Source organism: Elephas maximus, chromosome 12 (assembly GCF_024166365.1).
Source record: "Elephas maximus indicus isolate mEleMax1 chromosome 12, mEleMax1 primary haplotype, whole genome shotgun sequence".
NCBI lineage: Eukaryota > Metazoa > Chordata > Mammalia > Proboscidea > Elephantidae > Elephas > Elephas maximus.
In genome coordinates this window covers 76051094-76074525 of record NC_064830.1, presented here as the reverse complement: position 1 = coordinate 76074525, position 23432 = coordinate 76051094, and the positions used below count along the sequence as shown (strand labels likewise).

The 23432-nt window shown below is 41.0% G+C and overlaps 1 protein-coding gene and 1 pseudogene across 1 annotated transcript in view; both read right to left on the bottom strand.

The window, feature by feature from the left end:
• The window catches only part of BMERB1 (bMERB domain containing 1), a 150795-nt gene that overhangs the window by 115943 nt on the left and 11420 nt on the right, over nucleotides 1-23432 (bottom strand). The gene's annotated exons all lie outside the window — the stretch shown is intronic.
• On the bottom strand, nucleotides 20991-23341 carry LOC126086955 (60S ribosomal protein L19-like; annotated as a pseudogene).

The window sequence follows — 23432 nt, the reverse complement described above, 5'->3', positions numbered from 1 at the left end:
GGTGTTGGCCCCTCCTACCGTGGGTAGGGCTGGCTGGGGAACTGCCTCCTGGAGGGCCGGCGAGGGGGGGCCAGCCCCACCCTGCCCCCAGCCCAGGGCTGAGCACAGCACCACGTGGCCCCACCCCTCCTGGCTCCATCCACTTTGGCTCCTTGCAGCTCCTCCCATCTCCCATTGGCCAAGGCAGAGACCCTCCTCTCCGCCCAATGGCGGGCGCCTGCGGGTCTGCCACCTACACCCTGACTGAAGGGTGATGGGGAGGTGGGGTTGGTGGTGACCGCAATCCTAGTGGCTGGCAGGCGAAGGATGTTAGTGTGCAGTTACCATATTGGATGATGGGTGACACCAACCCTAGTGACGCCACTGCCTTGGTGGCCTCTCCCCCAATGGCACTGGTTCTCCTACTGCTGCTGTCACTGTGGGCCCTGGGGTCACTTGGTGTCATTCCCTCTGACAGTGTCGTGGGGGTGTGGTCTGCATCCCCCTCACCACCTAGTGAGGACACTGGTCAGAGATACTACATTGCACTTTCTGTCCTCTCCCAGACAGTGGAAAATGGATTGTCACTAATTAAAGGCTGGAAATGAACAAAAGAAAAAAAAATTAGCACATTCAAAAAAAGGAAAAATACTAAAAATGTGTATTTTCTTTTCATATGCAAATTTCTATTACCTAACTAAGCTCAAGCATTTATATATATATGTATGTTTTTATTACATAGATTTATGTAAACCCTGGTCATGTAGTGGTTAAGTGCTATGGCTGCTAACCAAAGGGTCGGCAGTTCGAATCCACCAGGTGCTCCTTGGAAACTCTATGGGGCACTTCTACTCTGTCCTATAGGGTCGCTACGAGTCGGAATCAACTCGATGGCACTGGGTTTGGTGTATATATATATATATATGTATGTATATATATATATATTTTTTATAATATATACACACACAGACAAATAGAAAGAGAAATAGCAGGTCCCCCCATATTTCATCACAGTTTAATAAAAAGAATATGAAATTTTTTTCCTCAAGCCTGACTTGATGTTAACTGAGAAACATCCAGCCCTGCTTCTGCAACACCTTGGGACATCTCAATTCTGTCCAGGACATTTATTAAGGACATACAGGCTATACCTCTTGTGGACTTGCTCTGATTTTCTTCAGTTTCAGCTTGAACTTGCATATATGAGCAATTGATGGTCTGTTCCACAGTCGGCCCCTAGCCTTATTCTGACTGATGGTATCAAGCTTTTCCATCGTCTCTTTCCACAGATGTAGTCGATTTGATTCCTGTGTGTTCCATCTGGCAAGGTCCATGTGTATAGTCACCGTTTGTTGGTGAAAGAAGGTATTTGCAATGAAGAAGTCGTTGGCCTTGCAAAATTCTGTCATTCGATCTCCGGCACTGTTTCTATCACCAAGGCCATATTTTCCAGCTACCGATACTTCTTTGTTTCCAACTTTCACATTCCAATCACCAGTAATTATCAGTGCATCCTGATTGCATGTTCTATCAATTTCATACTACAGCAGCTGATAAAAATCTTCAATTTCTTCATCTTTGGCCTTAGTGGTTGGTACATAATTTTGAATAATAGTCGTATCAACTGGTCTTCCTTGTACGCGTATGGATGTTATCCTATCACTGACAGCGTTGTACTTCAGGATAGATCTTGAAATGTTCTTTTTGATGATGAATGCAATACCATTCCTCTTCGAGTTGTCAATCCTGGTATAGTAGACTATATGATTGTCTGATTCAAAATGGCCAATACCAGTCCATTTCAGCTCATTAATGCCTAGGGTATTGATATTTGTGTGTTCCATTTCATTTTTGATGACTTCCAATTTTCCTAGATTCATACTTTGTACTTTCCAGGTTCTGATTATTAATGGATGTTTGCAGCTGTTTCTTCTCATTTTGAGTCGTGCCACATCAGCAAATGAAGGTCCTAAAAGCTTTTCTCCATCCACGTCATTCAGGTCAACTCTACTTTGAGGAGGCAGCTCTTCCCCAGTCGTCTTTTTTAGTGCCCTTCCAAACTGAGGGGCTCATCTTCCAGCACAATGTTCCGCTGCTATTCATAAGGTTTTCACTGGCTAATGCTTTTCAGAAGTAGGCTTTGGGGTCCTTCTTCCTAGTCTGTCTTAGTCTGGAAGCTTAGCTGAAACCTGAAGTCTGCCCTCCATGGGTGAATCTGCTGGTATCTGAATACCAGTGGCATAGCTTCCAGCAACACAGAAGCCCCTACAGTACAACAAACTGGCAGACACGTGGAGGCTTGGTCCACGAGAAACAAAATAGGACCTTGAGTATATCCCACCTGAATTTAGAGACCATCTCAAGAATAGATTTGACGTATTGAACACTAGTGACCAAAGACCAGATGAGTTGTGGAATGACATCAAGGACATCATACATGAAGAAAGTGAGAGGTCATTGAAAAGACAGGAAAGAAAGAAAAAACCAAGATGGATGTCAGAGGAGACTCTGAAACTTGCTCACAAACATTGAGCAGCTGAAGCAAAAGGAAGAAATGATGAAGTAAAAGAACTGAACAGAAGATTTCAAAGGGTGGCTCGAGAAGACAAAGTATTATAATGACATGTGCAAAGAGCTGGAGTTAGAAAACCAAAAGGGGAGAACACGTTCAGAGTTTCTCAAGCTGTAAGAACTGAAGAAAAAATCAAGCCTTAAGCTGCAATAGTGAAGGATTCTACTGGGAAAATATTAAATGATGCAGGAAGCATCAAAAGAAGATGGAAAGAATATACAGAGCCACTGTACGAAAAAGAATTAGTCAACATTCAAACATTTCAAGAGGTAGCATATGATCAGGAACCGATGATACTGAAAGAAGAGGTCCAAGCTGCACTGAAATAGTTGGCAAAAAACAAGGCTCCAGGAATTGACGGAATATCATTTGAGATGATTCAACAAACAGGCAGCGCTGGAGGTGCTTACTCGTCTATGCCAAGAAATATGGAAGACAGCTTCCTGGCCAACTGACTGGAAAAGATCCATATTTATGCTATTCCCAAGAAAGGTGATCCAATTGAATGTGGAAATTATAGAACAATATCATTAATATCACACACAAGCAAAATTTTGCTGAAGATCATTAAAAATTGGCTATAGCAAATATATCGAAAGGAAACTGCCAGAAATTCAGGCCAGTTTCAGAAGAGGACATGGAATCAGGGATATCACTGTTTATGTCAGATGGATCCTGGCTGAAAGCAGAGAATACCAGAAAGATGTTTACCTGTGTTTTATTGACTATGCAAAGGCATTTGACTGTGTGGATCATAACAAATTATGGATAACGTTGCGAAGGATGGAAATTCCAGAACACTTAATTGTGCTCATGAGGAACCTTTACATAGATCAAGAGGCAGTTGTTCAGACAGAACAAGGGGATAGTGATTGGTTTAAAGTCAGGAAAGGTGTGCATCAGGGTTGTATTCTTTCACAATACCTATTCAATCTGTTTGCTGAGCAAATAATCTGAGAAACTGGAGTATATGAAGAAGAACAGGGCATCAGGATTGGAGGAAGACTCATTAACAACCTGCATTATGCAGATAACACAACCTTGCTTGCTGAAAATGAAAAGGACTTGAAGCACTTACTAATGAAGATCAAAGACCACAGCCTTCCATATGAATTGTACCTCAACATAAAGAAAACAAAAATCCTCACAACTGGACCAATGAGCAACATCGTGATAAACAGAGAAAGGACTGAAGTTGTCAAGGATTTCATTTTACTTGGATCCACAATCAACACCCATGGAAGCAGTAGTCAAGGAATGGAACGACACATTGCATTGGGCAAATCTGCTGCAAAGGACCTCTTTAAAGTGTTGAAAAGCAAACATGTCACCTTGAAGACTAAGACGCGCCTGACCCAAGGCATGGTATTTTCAATCACATCATTTGCCTGTGAAAGCTGGACAATGAATAAGGAAGACTGAAGAAGAATTGATGTCTTTGAATTGTGGTGCTGGAGAAGAATATTGAATATACCATGGACTGCCAAAAGAACGAACAAATCTGACGTGGAAGAAGTACAACCAGAATGCTCCTTAGAAGCAAGGATGGCGAGACTGTATCTTACATACTTTGGACATGTTGTTAGGAGGGATCAGTCCCTGGAGAAGTACATCATGCTTGGCATGGTACAGGATTAGCGGAAAAGAGGAAGACCCTCAAAGAGGTGGATTAACAACCAACAAAATATGGTAGAGGAAATTGCAATTTGTGTTACACTGAAAGGGAGCTGGAAAAAAATAAATAAATAAACCAGTCGCCATGGAATTGACTCAGACTCATGGTGACCCCAATTGTGTCAGAGTAGAACTGTGCTCCATAGGGTTTTCAATGGCTGATTTTTTGGAAGTACATCTCCAGGCCTTTCTTCTGAGGCATCTCTGGGTGGACTCAAACCACCAACCTTTCAGTTAGCAGCTGAGTGCATTAACTGTTTACACCACCCATGGATGCCAATGAGCTGAAAGGAAGGTGGAAAAACACTGCTGAGCACCAGAGCAGGGACAGAGCTGAGGGCAGGACACAGCTCTGAGACAACTGCATGATCCAGGCAGGCATCACGCACCCTTGGAGAGTCACTATAATATGCCTCAGGCGACTAAAAATTCTGACAGTCAAGAAGCCTACGTCACTAAGTTTCACCCAGCATTTCCCAAAAGTATTGACCATGGTATCCGCCTTTTCTTAGAAAACCTATTAACAGCTGCTGTTCCTCGGAACACAATTGAGAAAATGCTACCTTTGAGAAAAGGCCCTCAGTCATAAAAGAGATCATTTCATTTGGGCTACAGGCATCCAGATGTCTGATTTTATAAATGTGGCAAAAAGGCAAATTACTACATGGATCCTATCTTTAAATCCTCCCCCTGATATACCCCTTTGTGGAGTCACCAGGTCTTTATACCTCGAGCAGCACATGCCAACCTAAAAAGTAATACCGAGGGGCTTAGATGCACCAGCCAACTTCAAGCTGCTTTGCTTTATTTTTAGAAAGCAGAAATGGCAGCTGAGTAAATGCTATAAATCTAGATACCTGAATCCAGTCCCACAGAGGCTAAAGTAATTTCTCTCTCAAGGCCATTTTTAGAAGCTTGTTAGCTGCTTGCCCAGGATCCCTACTTCCCTAGGAAGGGAAGCAACACTGGCCACGGTTGCTGAGGAATCAAATTCCTTGATTTAATTCTGCCAATATGTATTGAATTGTACTGTGTGTCAGTCTCTATGTTAACAGCCTTTTGAAGATGTGTTAGTTATCAGTCAGAGGATGCTATGGTAAAGACCTTGAGCATATATATATATATATATATATATATATATCTTTTTCTCTTTAAATTTTATTTATTTTGTTGTTGTTGAGAACATACACAGCAAAACATACACCAATTTAACAGTTTCTACACATACCATTCAGTGACACTGATTACATTCTTTGAGTTGTACAACCATTCTCACCCTTCTTTTCTGAGTTGTTTCTCCCTCATTAACATAAATTCATTGCCCTTTAAGGTTCCCACCCCATTTTTTGAGTTGCTGTTGTCAATTTGATCCCATATAGATAGTTCTTAAAAGAGCATAATATGGGGGTTAAGATGGTGGAATAGTCAGACACTTCCGGTGATCCTTTTTACAAGAAAGACCCAAAAAAAACAAGTGAAACGATTTCATTTATGACAAGCTAGAAGCCCTGAACATCAAACGCAAAGTGAGAAAATGGACTGAGTGGCAAGGGGAGGGAGAGATGGTTCAGAAGTGGAGAGGAGCTTCCGGACCTGAATCACCAGGAACACTCATGCTGTGGTGGGCTGGTGGTAGCATTTGGTCGCAGTTTTCTCAGGGAGAAATAGCCAGCTGCACAGCCTACTCATGCCTCTGGAACCAGAGAAGAATGCCACTCTCAGCAAAAGCTAAGTACTTGCGTATATTTTACCACATCCCTGGCCCTCAAGCTGGCTTCAGTGTCTGTCCATTTCCCTGGGCCTGAGATTGGTCCTGCTGTGTGCCCTGAGCCATTCTCCCAGCCTTAGAGAAGGAATAAATTCACAGTTGGGGAAAAGATAATCTGCCAGCTCCAATAACCTGGGGACAGAAGCAGCTCTTCTCCAGGCGTAAACACTCTGTGGACTTTGAATACCTTTCCCGCCTGCATGGACCTGTGTGGGCCTATTTCAGAAGAATAGGCCCTTGTTGGCAGAATGCAACTGTTTCAGCTGTGCAGTGGAGGGGTGGGTGTTTGATGTTTGACACTACTTTGCCAATTAAACAGGGTCCTCGCCTACCCACATCAGGGGCCAAAGGACTGGTGGCTCCACTCAGGTCACCCAGCCACCTGTGACAGGGTTCCAAGGATAACTGGTACCTCCCAGTCCTTACAACCAAAGGCACTGGGTGCATGCCCAAGATCCATCTGAAGAACCCACCCACCTGTGCACTCTAGGGAACAGGGATGTGCTTTCCTCACAGAAGCTCAGGGGACGGTTGTCAGCCTCCTGCCTTGTTCAGAGCGTGACACCCTGCTGCAACCAGATACCAGTACCTACACCAATCACCTCTGCCCCTCTAAGACTGTAGGACAGAGCCTGTACCACACACTTGATGACCAATGACCTGGACACCTGAAGCTGAATCCGTACAAGAAAAGTGAATGGACTCCTGGGCTCATATACCTGGTAACAGCTCTAGGTATCTGGTGACAGGATGTTAGAGCTTCAAAGGTGAAAATAATCAAGCTAGCTCACTCAAGCAACCTATTTGGACATACCAAAACAAAACAGAGAAAGAAGCTAGGATATAGTAAGCAAACATAAACTAATACAATAACTTATAGATGACTCGGAGACAACAGTCAATATCAAATCACATAAAGAAGCAGAATATGATCTCTTCAACAAGCTCTCAAAACAAAGAATCAAGGGATCTTCTGGAGGAAGGTGCCTTCCTGGAATTACCAGATGCAGAATACAAAAGATTAAGATACAGAACTCTTCAAGACATCAGGAAGGAAATCAGGCAATATGCAGAACTAGCCAAGGAACACACAGATAAAGCAGCTGAATAAATTAAAAAGGTTATTCAAGAACATAATGTAATAAGAAGCAAGAATCCATAGAGACAGCAATCAGAAATTCAGAAGGTTAACAATAAAATTACATAATTAGACAACTCAGTAGAAAGTCAGAGGAGCAGAATTGAGCAAGTGGAAGGCAGAATAGGTGGGACTGAAGATAAAGTACTTGGTACAAATATATCTGAAGAAAAATCAGACAAAAGAGTTAAAAAAAAAATGAAGAAACCTTAAGAATCATGTGGGACTCTATCAAGAAAAATAACCTACAAGTGATTGGAGTACGAGACCAGGGAGGGATAACAGAAAATACAGAGAGAATTATTGAAGATTTGTTGGGAGAAACTTCCCTGATATTGTGAAAGATGAGACAATATCTATTCAAAATGCTCATTGAACTCCACATAAGGTAGATCTTAAAAGAAAGTCACCAAGACATATTATAATCAAACTTGCCAAAACCAAAGATAAAGAGAGAATTTTAAGAGCAGCTAGTGATAAATGAAAAGTCACCTACAAAGGAGAGTCAATAAGAATAAGCTCGGACTACTCAGCAGAAAACATGCATATAAAGTATTGAAGGAAAAAAATTGCCAGTCAAGAAGCATATATCCAGCAAAACTGTCTCTCAAATATGAAGGCAAAATTAGGACATTTCCAGATACAAAGAAGTTTAGGGAATTCTTAAAACCCAAACCAAAACTATAAGAAATACTAAAGGGAGTTCTCTGGTTAGAAAATCAATAAGATCAGATATCAACCCAAGACTAGAACACTGGACAGAGCAATCAGATGTCAACCCATACAGGGAAACCACAAAAATAAATCAAGATTAAAAAAACACTCAAAACAGGGAAACAGTGATGTCATTATGTAAAAGAAGACAACATTAAAATAATAAAGATGGACTAAGAAATGTAATCATACACTTTCATATGGAAAGGAAGACAAGGCAATATAAAGAAATAAAAGTTAGGTTTAAACTTAGAAAAATAGGGGTAAATATTAAGGTAACCACAAAGGAGGCTAATAACCCTACTCAGCAAAATAAAATACAAAAAAAAAAAAAAAATAGACTTAGCAGAAACAAAATCAACTACAACAAATAAGAGGAAAAGGCAATATATAAACTACTCAGCACAGAAAATTAAGTGGGGAAAAGAAACTGTCAACAACACACAAAAAAGACATCAAAATACCCATCCATAATTTCACTGAATGCAAATGGACTAAATGCACCAATAAAGACACAGACAGTGGCAGAATGGATAAAAACACACACACAATCTGGTCTATATGCTGCCTACAAGAGATGCACCTTAGACTTAGAGACACAAACTAAAACTCAAAGGATGGAAAAAAACATATCAAGCAAACAACAATCAAAAAAGAGCAGGAGTGGCAATATTAATTTCTGACAAAATAGACTTTGAAGTTAAATCCACCACTAAGGATAAGGAAGGACACTATATAATGATTAAAGGGTCAATATACCAAGAGGATATAACCATATTAAATCTTTATGCACCCAATGACATGGCTGCAAGATACATAAAACAAACTCTAACAGCACTGAAAAATGGAATAGACAGCTCCACAATTATAGTAGAAGACTTCAACACACCACTTTTGGTGATGGACAGGACATCCAGAAAGAAGCTCCATAAAGACATGGAAGATCTAAATGCCACAATCAACCATCTTGACCTCAGAGACACATGCAGAACACTCCACCCAAGAGCAGCCAAGTATACGTCTCTTTTCTAGTACACATGGAACATTCTCTAGAATAGACCACATATTAGGTCATAAAGCAAGCCTTAGCAGAATCCAAAATGTTGAAATATTACAAAGCATCTTTTCTGACCATATGGCCATGAAAGTAGAAATCAATAACAGAAAAAGCAGGCAAAAGAAATCAAACACTTGGAAACTGAACAATACCCTGCTCAAAAACGACTGGGTTACAGAAGATATTAAGGCTGGAATAAGAAATTCAGAGAATCCAATGAGAATGAGAACACTTCCTCTTGAACCTTTGGGACACAGCAAAAGCAGTGCTCAGAGGTCAATTTATATCAATAAATGCACACATACAAAAAGAAGGGCCAAAATCAAAGAATTATCCCTACAACTTGAACAAATAGAGAGCAACAAAAGAAACCCTCCAGCACAAGAAGAAAGCAAATAATAAAAATTAGAGCAGAATTAAATGAATTAGAGAATAGAAAAACAATTAAAAGAGTTAGCAAGATGAAAAGCTGGCTCTTTGAAAAAAGTAACAAAATTGATAAACAATCGGCCAAACTGAAAAAAGAAAAACAGGAGAGGAAGCAAATAACCCAAATAAGAAATGAGATGGGTGATATTACAACAGACCCAACTGAAATTAAAACAATCATATCAGATTACTATGAAAAATTGTACTTTAACAAACTTGAAAACCTAGAAGAAATGGATGAATTCTTATAAACACACTACCTACCTAAACTAACACAAACAGAGGTAGAACAACTAAATAAACACATAATAAAAGAAGAGATTGAAAAGGTAATTTAAAAAACTCCCAACAAAAAAAAGCCCTGGCCTGGACAGCTGCACTGCTGAGTTCTACCATTCAGAGAAGAGTTAACACCACTACTACTAAAGGTATTTCAGAGCATAAAAAAGGATGGTATACTCCCAAACTCATTCTATGAAGCCACCACATCCCTGATACCAAAACCAGGTAAAGACACCACAAGAAAAGAAAATTACTGACCCTTATCCTTCATGAACTTAGATGCAAAAATCCTCAACAAAAATTCTAGCCAATAGAATTCAACAACATATCAAAAAAATAATTCACCATGACCAAGTGGGATTCATACCAGGTATGCAGGGATGGTTCAACATTAGAAAAACAATTAATGTAATCCATCATACAAATAAAACAAAAGACAAGAACCACATGATCTTATCAATTGCCGCAGAAAAGGCATTTGACAAAGTTCAACACCCATTCATGACAAAAACTCTCAGCAAAATAGGAGTAGAAGGAAATTCCTCAACATAATAAGGGCATTTATACAAAGCCAACAGCCAACATCATCCTAAATGGAGAGAGTCTGAAAGCATTCCCCTTGAGACCAGGAACCAGATAAGGATGCCCTTTATCACTACTCTTATTCAACATTGTGCTAGAGGTCCTAGCCAGAGCAATTTGGCTAGATAAAGAAAAAAAGGGCACCCAGATTGGTAAGGAAGAATTAAAAGTATCTCTATTTGCAGATGACATAATCTTATACACAGAAAACCCTAAAGAATCCTCAAGAAAACTACCGAAGCTAATAGAAGAGTTCAGCAGAGTATCAGAGTACAAGATAAACATATAAAAATCAGTTGGATTCCTCTACGCCAACAAAAAGAACATTGAAGAGGAAATCACTAAATCAATACCATTTACAGTAGCCCCCAAGAAGATAAAACATTTAGGAATAAATCTTACCAAAGATGTAAAAGACCTATACAAAGAAAACTACAAGACACTACTGCAAGAAACCAAAAGAGACCTACATAAGTGGAGAAACATACCTTGCTCATGGATAGGAAGACTTAACATTGTCAGAATGCCTATTCTACCAAAAGCCATCTATAGATACAAAGCAATTCTGATCCGAATTCCAACGACAATTTTTAATGAGATGCAGAAACAAATCACCAACTTCACATGGAAGGGAAAGTGGCCCCAGATAAGTAAAGCATTACTGAAAAAGAAGAACAAAGTGGGAGGCCTCACTCTACCTGATTTTAGAACCTATTATACTGCCACAGTAGTCAAAACAGCCTGGTACTGGTACAACAACAGATACATAGACCAATGGAACAGAATTGAGAATCCAGACATAAATCCATCCACAGATGAGCAGCTGATATTTGACAAAGGCCCAAAGTCAGTTAAATGGGGAAAAGACAGTCTTTTTAACAATGGTGCTGGCGCAACTGGATATTCATCTGCAAAAACAATGAAACAAGACCCATACCTCACACCATGCACAAAACTAACTCAAAATGGATCAAAGACCTAAATATAAAATCTAAAACGGAAAAGATCTTGGAAGAAAAAATAGGGACAACGCTAGGAGCCCTAATACATGGCATAAGCAGTACACAAAACATTACCAACAATGCAGAAGAGAAACTAGATAACTGAGAGTTCCCAAAAATCAAACACCTATGCTCATCCAAAGACTTCACCAAAAGAGTAAAAAGATTACCTACAGGCTGGGAAAAAGTTTTTAGCTTTGACATTTCTGATCGGTGTCTGATCTTTAAAATCTACTTGATACTGCAAAAACTCAACTACAAAAAGACAAATAATTAAAAAATGGGCAAAGGATATGAACAGGCACTTCACTGAAGAAGACATGCAGGTAGCTAACAGATATATGAGGAAATGCTCACGATCATTAGCCATTAGAGAAACGCAAATCAAAACTACAATGAGATTCCATCTCACTCCAACACGGCTGGCATTAATCCAAAAAACAAAAAAGAATAAATGTTGGAGAGGTTTTGGAGAGACTGGAACACTTATACACTGCTGGTGGGAATGTAAAATGGTACAACCATTTTGGAAATTGATTTGGCACTTCCTTAAAAAAGCTAGAAATAGAACTACCATACGATCTAGCAATCCCACTCCTTGGAATATATGCTAGAGAAAGAAGAGCCTTTACATGAGCAGATACATGCACACCCATGTTCACTGCAGCACTGCTTACAATAACAAAAAGGTGGAAGCAACCAAGGTGCCCATCAATGGATGAATGGATAAATAAATTATGGTATTTTCACACAATGAAATACTACGCATCAATAAAGATCAGTGATGACTCCGTGAAACATTTCATAACATGGAGGAATCTGGAAGGCATTATGCTGAGTGAAATTAGTCAGTTGCAAAAGGACAAATATTGTATGAGACCACTATTATAAGATCTGAAAAAACAGTTTAAACAGAGAAGAAAATATTCTTTGATGGTTACAAGAGCAGGGAGGAAGGGAGGGAGGGAGAGGGGTTTTCACTAATTAGATAGTAGATAAGAACTTTTTTAGGTGAAGGGAATGACAACACACAATACAGGAGAGGGTAGCACAACTGGACTAAACCAAAAGCAAATAAGTTTCCTGAATAAACTGAATGCTTTGAAGGCCAGCATAGCAGGGGTGGGAGTTTGGGGACCATGGTTTCAGGGGACATCTAAGTCAATTGGCATAATAAAATCTATTAAGATAACATTCTGCATCCCACTTTGCAGAGTGGCGTCTGGGGTGTTAAACACTAGCAGGTGGCCATCTAAGATGCATCAGTTGGCCTCAACCGACCTGGAGCAAAGGAGAGTGAAGAATACCAAAGACACAAGGTAATTATGAGCCCAAAAGACAGAAAAGGCCACATAAACCAGAGACTACATCAGCCTGAGATCAGAAGAACTAGATGGTGCCCAACTACAACCGATAACTGCCCTGACAGGGAGCACAACAGAGAATCCCTGAAGGAGCGGGAGAGCAGTGGGATGCAGACCTCAAATTCTTGTAAAAAGACCAGTCTTAATGGTCTGACTGAGACTAGAAGGACCCCAGAGATCATGGTCCCCAGACTTTCTCTTAGCCCAAGACTGGAACCATTCCCAAAGCCAACTCTTCAGACAGGGATTGGAGTGGACTATGGGATAGAAAATGATACTGGTGAAGAGTGAGCTTCTTGGATCAAGGAGACATATGAGACTCTGGGCAGTTCCTGTCTGGAGAAGAGGTGAGAAGACAGAGGGGGTCAGAAGCTGGCTGAATGGACACAAAAATAGAGAGTGGAGGGAAGGAGTGTGCTGCCTCATTAGAGGGAGAGCAACTAGGAGTATATAACAAGGTATATATAAGTTTTTGTATGAGAAACTGACTTGGTTCGTGAACTTTCACTTAAAGCACAATAAAAATTAAAAAAAAAAAAGCACAGTGCTCAAGGCAGACATTTTTTACTAGTTAAACTGTTGTTCCATTTTAAGAAGACTTCGGAGGATATTTTTGGTTCAAGGTTTAAATATACATATCTTATATACATAAGAAGGCTTGATGATCAACTTCTGAGAGATCATAGCCATCGAAAACCCTGCAGAATGCAGCTCTACTCTGAAACACAGGGGATTGATATATAACTATACTGTCATTGTTGTTGTGTGCTGTCAAGTCAATCCTGATTCATAGTGACCCTATAGGACAGAGTAGAGCTGTGCCATACGGTTTCCGAGGCTGTCATCTTCACAGAAGCAGACTGCCACATCTTTCTCTCAATGAACAACTGGTGGGTTCAAGCCGGTGACCTTTCAGTTAGCAGCTGAGCACTTAACCATTGTGCCATCAGAGCTCCTAAACGGGTGACCAGCAAATGCTGGATTAACCACCTCTATATTGAATTGAATTAAGCTGAATATCTGGATGATGCTCTTAAAAAGTCAATAAAAATATCAGACATTTGGCGTGAACATCTGGATAAGTAATCACCTGAATTTTCCAGTGGCCCTCTGGACTCCATGTTTATCAAGCACAGCCTTTCACTGGACCACATTTCATTTGCAATTATCTTATGGTCTTCTGTTCTTAGCTGTAACTCTTGAAAACTAGGACCTTTCTTTGTGCTTGAAAACTGTGGTTAATTAAAAACATGAATTCTCACTGCTTCCTCTTCAGGAAAGCATGTAGGTTAATATAGAGGGGAAAATGTTTGCTTCAGAGGAAAACTATGCCTTGTCTAGAGGACACCTTTCCAGGTTAGCTGGTACTAGTCTTTCATGATCTTTGAGCTAGTTTACAGTTCTGTGAATTGCAGCTAACTGAGCGCAATGCAAAAATAATTCTTGTACACATGCAAATTCTGTCCTGTGCTGAAGAAGTCCATCTGACTCCCCTTCCCTCCCCTTGCCTCCATATAAAAAGTTTTACCTCCATTTGTAATTCATTTCAAAAGTCTGGATCTATAAATAAGTCCGTTATTCAGATTCTCTTTTGAACCAGTTATCACATTTGCCTGACTGCCTCATTAATTAATAAGTAGAATAAAATCTTTAACATGCGTCCCTTTTTATATCTGCGTGACAGTCATGATTTTACCTTTTCCTGAAAATTATCTTTTAACAGTAACATAGGAAGGTACATTAATTTTTTTCCCCAGTGTTCCCTCAAATACACCTTTGTCTCTCGCTCCTACTCCATGAGAACTATGAGTGAACGTCTACTTCAGCTGACACCGTCAGGTAGTAAGCTGGTTCTTTGGGAAACATTAGTTAATGGGTAATTTTGTCTTACAGTTTACTGTGTTTTGTTTTTTCAGAAAACGAATTAAATTAATAGAAAGGCTGGTCCACAAAATACAAGTGACGCATCTGTCTGTCTTTGACCTATTTTTGAATAATAGTTGCCAGTCATGATAACAGCAATAATATCTTTTGCATTCAGAAATGCATGTATTGACCTAGGACAACTGGACACATGGGTTAAATTTGTTTCCCCAGGAGCGATGATAGGTTTACAATTAAGGATTTAATCATTTATTTCCTAAGAGCTTTCGGGTGTTGGCCACCTTGATCTGGTAGGGAAAATTCTTTATCGGAAAGGGAACTCACATTTGTTTAGCTCCTATTGGATGGAAACCTGGTGGCGCAGTGGTTCAGCACTTGGCTGCTAACCAAAAGGTCAGCAGTTCAAATCTACCAGCAGCAACTTAGAAACCCTATAGGTGCTATAGGGTTGCTATGAGTCAAAGTTGACTAGTCTTTTTTTTTTTTTTTTGGTGTTGGATATGCAGGATCAATGGGTTCTAGTTCTACTTCTGCTACTGCCTAGCTTGAGCACTTAAGGAAAATCATCTTCTCTCTGACCTCTAGTTTTTTAATCCACTTTAAAAAAAAAAAAAAAAAAGGTGACGGGTTAATTGTACTAAAAGCTACCCAGGTGATTCTAGGAAACCCTGGTGGTACAGTGGTTAAGTGCAACAGCTGCTAACCAAAGGGTCACCAGTTCAAATCCCATAGAGCTTCCATGGGACAGTTCTACTCTGTCCTACAGGGTCGCTCTGAGTTGGAATCAACTCGCCGGCACTGGGTTTTTTTGTTTTTTTTAAGGTGATTCTAATGTGCAGCCCGGGACTCACACGAGACTAGATTATCCCCAAGTACAAGTCATTTTATTCTGTGCCCTACGGAAGCAACCATTGACTCGACAGCAATGGGGTTTAATGGGATGGAAGCAACAGAAGCAATTGAACACAGAAAGACCCATACGTGGAGGACGATGAGACACCTAAACCATCAAGAACACCTGATTTCTTAGAACACCGCTACACAAGGAAACTCATCATAGACCATGAAAGGAAGAACTATACATTCTTTCTCCTCCCCCTCCAAATGAAATGCTCATTTCAGCTGACAAAAGTCGAGGTGTCATTTGTCACCTGGTGTGGTCTACGTTCTTGGTCTACTTCATTATTTTCTGTGAACTCTTTGAGGTGGTAATCAAGAAAAAAAACGGTCAGTCGCTGGAAACAGACAATGTTTCAGAGAAAACTCTAGAGTCAAAGTTCCCTGGGCTGACACAAATCCGTCTCATTTCGGTAGCAGTTAGTTGTTTGAAAGGCATTTCTATTCATCTACCCGAAGCATTTTCTTTGTTGTAACCGAAAGTGACAATTTCTTCGTCACTTCAATTTGTGGTAAGTAGGAATATTCCTGGGCAGGAACGCCTTGAGGAAAATCAAATCCATTTTGCATGAAAAGACTTCTTTATGCTTCAAGAAGCTCATAATCGTGTTTCTCTTGGTTTAATTCTGAGCACATCCAACCAAGTTTTTATTGCCAGCACTTTGCGAGTGTATATGAACAGACAACTCTAAGACATCTGGAGAAAAAAAGGGCAGACACCTAGGGACAAGATAAAGAGATACAACAGAAAAATTCTCTCAGGACCAGAGTGTCTGCATTATAAAACTGAGGGTGTTAGACTTGATCAGTAGTTCTTGACTGGGGGCAATTTTGCTCCCCAGGAAACATTTGGTGATGTCTGGAAACATTTTAGTTGTCACACATTGGAGGGGGGACTGCTACTGGCACCTAGTGAGTAGGGGTCAGGGATGCTGCTAAACATCCTACAGTTCACAGGACAGCCCCACAGCAAATAATTATCCTGTCCAAAATGTCAATAGTGCCAAGGCTGAGACGGTCTGGACTAGATGGACTGCAAGTTTCCTTCCAGCCCTGACACTTCATGATGCTAAAATGCTACTTCCTACGTATAGTAATCAGAGTCGTTAACATGTGTTTACTACATGCTAGCCAACCAGTTGCCATGGAATCTTACCTTGTGTGTCAGAGTAGAACTGCGCTCTATGGGTTTTCAATGGCTGATTTTTTGAAAGTAGATAAGCTGGTGTTTCTTTCAAGGAGCTTCTGGATGTACTCTAACCATCAACCTTTCAGTTAGCAGCCAAGTACTTAACCATTTGTACCGCCCAGGAACTCCCTAGGCACTGTATTAAGCATTATACAACATACGTCACTCTTCAAAACAACCCTGTAAGGCAGGTATTATTATTATACCTGCCAAAAACCAGTTGCTGTTGAGTTGATTCCAACTCATGGCAACCCTATGTGTGTCAGGGTAGAACACACATAGGTGTGTTCACATAGGGTTTTCAATGGCTGATTTTTCAGAAGTAGATCACCAGGGCTTTCTTCCAAGGTGCCTTTGGATGGACTCAAACCTTCAATGTTTCAGTTAGCAGCTGAGTGTGTTAAGTGTCTGTACTACCCAGGGTCTCCTATTACCCCTACAGATGAGTTCAGTGGGGGCCAAAAGAGGTTTCATAACTTGTCTAAGGTCAACCAGCTAATAAGTGGGAGAGGTGAGCTTTGAATCCAAGCAGCCTGACTCCAACCTAAGCATTGATGTATTTTAATCACCGTAAGATATCACCTTCCCAAATTATCTCTTGAAATTATAAACTACAAGGAAAGACAGGATATAAAAAAGGGAAGAGGAAATTGCCAGAGTATGGAAAAAAAAAATTTTTTTTTTTTTTTTATGGAAGTTCAAATCTCTTTATCTCAGTCGAGAAGAAAGACGTAAAGCTAGCCTAGCCCTGGCTCCAGATAAGCCTTTAAGAAACAAAGCCCTACTATAAGGCAGAACTGATCCTTCAGAAAACGGACCTCTCAGCCTCCTAGAACCCAGCCTGGCACCTGGGCCCCTGCTGGGCTGCTCTTCAGGATGTCGTCTGCACTAGTTTTAACCAAGAAGTACTCCCAGAATGCATATAAACATGATGAAGGTGGATCGATCCTGCAGCAGTGCAGGGCCGGGTGACATTGGCTCACCAAACGGAACCAAAATGGAAATCAGCAAGCACTTTTGTTGCTTGACAAAATGATGGTCATTTTTAAGAGCTACCCACTAAAAGCATTTCACCCATGGAGTAGGGACTTGATAAATCTCTGCCTTTTGGCCATCTTCATTTTTCCTGGACTATGGAGGGCTATAAGTACAGGAAGGAAATTGTGAGTTAACGGAATACTGTTTCCCAAATCTATCTGCAAGACCAGGATCATGGAGAGGGAGTAGTTTATTTATCAATCTTGACACTCACCAGGAGGAAAGCTGGCAAGGGGGGTCTTGATGAGAAAAGCCAGTGCTATGATGTGATGATGCAGTCCTTAAAAAAGAACCAAAATAAAGAAAGGACCAAAAGTGAGGCTCCGCAAACTATTTCAGATGGCTTTGTCATTTTCAGAGCCCTGGTAGCGCAGTGATAAGCACTCGGCTGCTAACCGAAAGGTGGGCGGTTCAAACCCACTAGCCACTCTGTGGGAGGGAGATGTGGCAGTCTGCTTCCATAAAGATTATAGCCTTGGAAGCCCTATGAGGCAGTTCTACTCTGTGCTATAGGGTCACTATGAGTCAGAATGTACTCAGTGGCAATAGGTTTTTGTTTTGTTTTGTTTTTCCTGTGTTAAATACCAGTAGAATTTAGTATATTTGGAAGTTTACAATAACTGTAGAGGGAGAAGCAGTCCTAGGCTCAAATCCCTTCTTCACTGATTGATGGGCAAAATTTTCACCTCTCTGCTCCTTGTTTCCCTAATATGTTAAAAAAAGAAAGAAAGAAAGAAAAAGACAAACCATGCTCATCTTACGGGGTTGTGGTGAGAGTTAAATCAGATAAAACTGTATTTCCTCGATACTAAGACCCCCTTTTTTTCTTTCACATTTTAACATTCCTAAAATTAGGCTGGGAAACCCTGGTGGCCTACTGGTTAAGTACTATGGCTGCTAAGCAAAAGGTCAGCAGTTCAAATCCACCAGACGCTGCTTGGAAACTATGGTGCGGTTCTACTCTGTCCTATAGGGTCGCTATGAGTCAGAATCGACTCGATAGCAACAGGTTATTTTTTTTTAAAGTTAGGCTGCCTCTTCCCCCATCCCAACAACCTGTTATGCATTCTTCCAGGTTTTTTTTCTATAATAAAATCACATACAGATATGTGTGTGCATGTGTATATACACACATACATACTTTGTATGCATATATGTATGTATATGGCATATGTGTATCTATAAAGACCAAACACCAAACCCACTGCCGTCAAGTGAATTCCAAGTCATAGTGACCCTACAGGACAGAGTAGAACTGTCCCATAGGGTTTTCAAAGGGCGGCTGAGTAGATTCAAATTGCCGACTTTTGGTTAGCAGGTGAGCTCTTAACCACTGTGCCGCCTGGGCTCCTATGTGTATCTATATGCAGATATATGTACATGGTGTATGGTATATATACCATGAATATATGTTATATATCTACATCTATATATCTACATATACCAGTTGCCGTCAAGTCAATCCCAACTCATAGGGACACCATGTGTTTATATATGTATATGTATATATACATGGAGAGAGAGAGAGAGCTACAGAGAGAGAGTTTTGGGTCAGCTTGTTTTATAAAAATGACTTCCTATTATATTTATTTTCTTGGATCTCACTTTTCTTTCTCAATACTATCTCTAAGACAACTGTTAATGCCCTAATTCATTCCTTTTTAATGGCTGTGCAGCATTTCATAGTTGATGAACCATAACTTAGTCAACCATTCACCTACTGATGGGCCTTCACTTTGTGTCGGCTTTTTGCACACATGTCTTTGTTTGCCATTGTTTTTATTTCTATTGGATAAAATCAAGTGGGCTGCTGCATCAAAGCTGCTATAAGCATTTTAATTTTAATAGATGCTATCAGATTGCTTTCCAAAAAGACCATGAGACTCAACAGTTCCACCAGAAGCGTATAAATAACTCTTTCCCCTGCACGAAATTAGAGTGCCTTTTAAATTGACAGGTATACTCAATGTGGCCATGTTGTTTTTGTCTTTGTGGTTTGAAAAGGTGTGAATGACTAACCCGCAGTGTCCCTCACCATTGCTGACATCCGAGAATCCAGGAGATATGGTGTATAGTATATGTACTGCACACAACCAACCTGTACTCATCATCTATCACCCATCTGTCAGTCTGTCATACTGTGATTGCTTGCATGTTGCTACGATGTCACAAGCTATGCCACCAGAATTTCAAATACCAGGAGGGTCACCCATGGTGGACAGGTTTCAGTGGAGCTTCCAGACTAAGACTAGGAGGAAAGGCCTGTGATCTACTTCCAAAAATTACCCAATGAAAACCCTATGGATCACAACAGAATATCATCCAATATTGTGCTGGAAGATGAGCCCCCTCGGTTGGACCCAAACCAAACCCACTGCCGTTGAGTTGATTCCGACTCACAGCGACCCTATAGGACAGAGTAGAACTGCCCCATAGAGTTTCCAAGGAGTGCCTGGTGGGTTGCAACTGTCCATCATTTGGTTAGCAGCCATAGCACTTAACTACTATACCACCAGGGTTTCCCCTTGGTTGGAAGGCACTCAAAATACACAATGGCTGCAACAATGGAGTTGAGCACATCAATGATTGTGAAGATGGTGCAGGACTGGGTGACGTTTTGTTCTGCTGTAACTTACCTGAAAATCTTGCATCTTTCCCTCAAAGCAGGAACGCAAACATGCTAATCTCATTCCAGCATCAGGAACAAGCTGTCTTAACCAGGTGACGGCCAGGTGTTTCAGATCAGCTAAGACTCCAGCTTACTTTATTTATTTTTTAGTTTGACAATTTTGAAGGTTTACAAAACACAATTAAATCATTCGCATCCCAGTCTTTGTGGATTCATAGCCACCCAATTCAGCAACTACTGATTGAATGAGAGGCTTTGAAGTGCCAGACAGTGTCATAGACACTGGACATTCAGTCTTCAAAGTGAATGTGACAGGCAGAGTCCCTGTGTTCATGGCAGTCACAGGGAGGCAGAATCAAATAATTGCACTCAGTTCAGCCCATAAAACTTGGCTTGACCCTATTAGCACTCCTCTTCTCAGCTGTCTGCAAAAACAAGTCTGTAACAAAACTGAATTACTCTCTTGACAACATTTAGCTAAGGGGGCGTTGGATCAGCAAATTGTCCTGAATTCTGTTTCTTCAGGACAAGGTAGAACAATGTCACCTTTTGGTCTCTTTGTTTTCTATGGTTCCCACTAGTCCTTAAATCATCTGAAGGCAAGGAGTATATGTCTGTCTTACTCAAAGTGCTACTGAACCCTCAAGAGCTTAGCATGTTACCTGGTATATAAGAGGCCATCAGTAAATATGTTTTTGTTTTTTTTCAGGCAGATAAAGGCTTGTTTTATTGAATGATGGATTGATCTATATAACTGCTGAGGCCACTCTGTGCAGACAAGAGAGGCGGAGCTTTATTTCTTGGTTTCTTCCTCCTTGGACAGAATCTTGATGATCTCCTCTTTATTGGCCTGGAGCCACTCCTCACGGTGCTCATGTGCTTCCTTGGTTTTAGACCTGAGGGCCTCAGCCTGGTCAGCCAGGACCTTCTTGCAGGCCTTGTCTGGTTTCAGCTTGTGGTGTGTTCCATGAGAATCTGCTTTTTCTTGAACATGTTCCCCTTCGCCTTCAGGTACAGGCTGTAATACGTGTAGCGGTCAGTCTTCTTAGATTCATGGTATCTTCTGAGCAGCTGGTACAGAATTCTCATCCTCCTCACCCAGGTCACCTTCCTGGGCATTCAAGCACTGGCAGTACCCTTTCACTTACCTATGCCCATATGCCTACCCTTCCGGGAGGCTAAGGTATTTTTCTAGCACGGAATCAGAGAATGGACAGTCACAGGCTTGTGGATGATCGGGCTGTCTTTGATCAGTGTCTGGATTTGCTGATGGGAGTTGGCACTGGCAATTTCATTGGTCTCGTTGGGATCCAACCAGCCCTTCTTCTATCTCAGCAGTTATCGTAGTGCCGAAAGGAAAGCAGTGAATATGTATCGAATGAGTAAGGCATGAGTGGATGGATGAATGAATGACTTATTTGGGAATGAAAAATGTACAGAATAATTAACATCATGCATTAAGGTCATTTTCCAATTTGGATTTTACAGGGGTCCAGATATACTTGTTACCATCTTGCAGTGCAATGTTGTTTGTGTGTGATTCAAGTAAATATAGCCCCAGTAAGCCCTGATCTAGTGGAAATACCCTGGATTGTTATGTCCTGGCTTAGTCCTTGCTGTTATGGATTGAATTGTATCCCCCCAAAAGATATGTCAAAGTCCTAACCCCTGTGCTTGTGACCTTGTTTAGAAACAGAAACTTTCTTTGAAAATGTTTTCAATTAAGTTAGGGAGGTCATACCTGAGTAGGGTGAGTGGTGTCCTATAAAACGGGAGGACACCAAGAAAGAGTCACACACAGGGGGAAGACCCAACTACAAGCAGTGAAGAAACACCAAGGATTGCCAGCATCCACTATTAGCAAGGAGAGAGGCATGCAACGGTTCCTCTCTCAACGCCCTCAGAAGGAATCGACATGGCCGATAGCCTGATTCGGACTCCTAGCCTCCAGAACTGTAAGACAACAGATTTCTGTTCTTTAAAGCCTCTCACTATGTGGTATTTTGTTATGGCAGCTCTAGGTAACTAAGACACTGGTTGTATCCTTTACCTCGGGGGACCCTTTAACCTTTATTCCCTACTCGTGAAGAGAGCATGACAACTCCTGCTCTTTGTCCTTTCTTGTGAGGAGTTAATCAGAACATATACGGGAAAAGTATAAATTGGAAAGTGACATGAAAATGTTGTTGTTACTTGCTATGGAGTAGGCCCCCAACTCATACACAATGGAATGAAACACTAAGCCAGTCCTACACCATCCCCATGATTGGTTGTGGATTGGATTGTGCTCCACAGGGTTTTCGTTACCTGACTTGTGGAAGTAGATTGCCAGGCCTTTCTTCAGGCCTTTCAGCATCATAGCAACACACAGGCCTCCAATGGCAGATGGGTGCATGAGGTGCATTAGCTGGGAATCGAACCCGGGTCCCCTGCATGGAAGGCGAGAAATCTACCACGGAATCACCAATGACCTCATACAAATGTAAGAGATCATTATTATTACTTCTCCCAATAATTATAATCCCTGCACCTTTTTAAACCCAGTTGAAAATGAGAGTGGGCAGCACTGATGCTGATATATTTAAATTCTTCTAAAACCTCAGGCTAACAACAGTGTTATTTCCCACCTATCGCATTACCTGCACTTAGAAGAACCTCTTTCTGTCCTAACTGTAATCAACTATTGCGGTTTTTTGCCTTCAAGATGTCTGATTAGCCCTTTCTTCCAAACCCACTTAAGACTCCAGCCCATGTCACCTCATGCTCGGATAACTCCAAAAACCTCCCCACTGATCTTCTTACCCCCAGGGTCCTCCCCTTCCATCCAGTCTGCAAACATTACCAGACAAGTCTTCTTAAAATGCTACTTCCTTCACCTCCACCCCCTCTTCTGCACTGGCTCCTTGAGGCCTGCCATTTTTAATCAGCCCAAGTCTAGTTGGTGGCCCTGCTCAACCATCTTTGCATCTCATGATTCCTCCAGTGTAGCCAGGCATCCCTCCGGCAATATTCATTGTCACCTCCATTCTTGCCCTGTGACTGGTCCATCCAGTTTAACTTTCCTCTTTTCCTTTCCAACTGTTTAAATACTACCCACTTTACACCCTGCTTTATCATCACTATCATCATCATCATCATCGCCATCATTTACCGGGAGCAAAAGACTCTGTGCTAAAACTTTCACACATTTCTCAGTCTTCTTAATTATATGATGAAGGGGGTCCTGTTACTATCC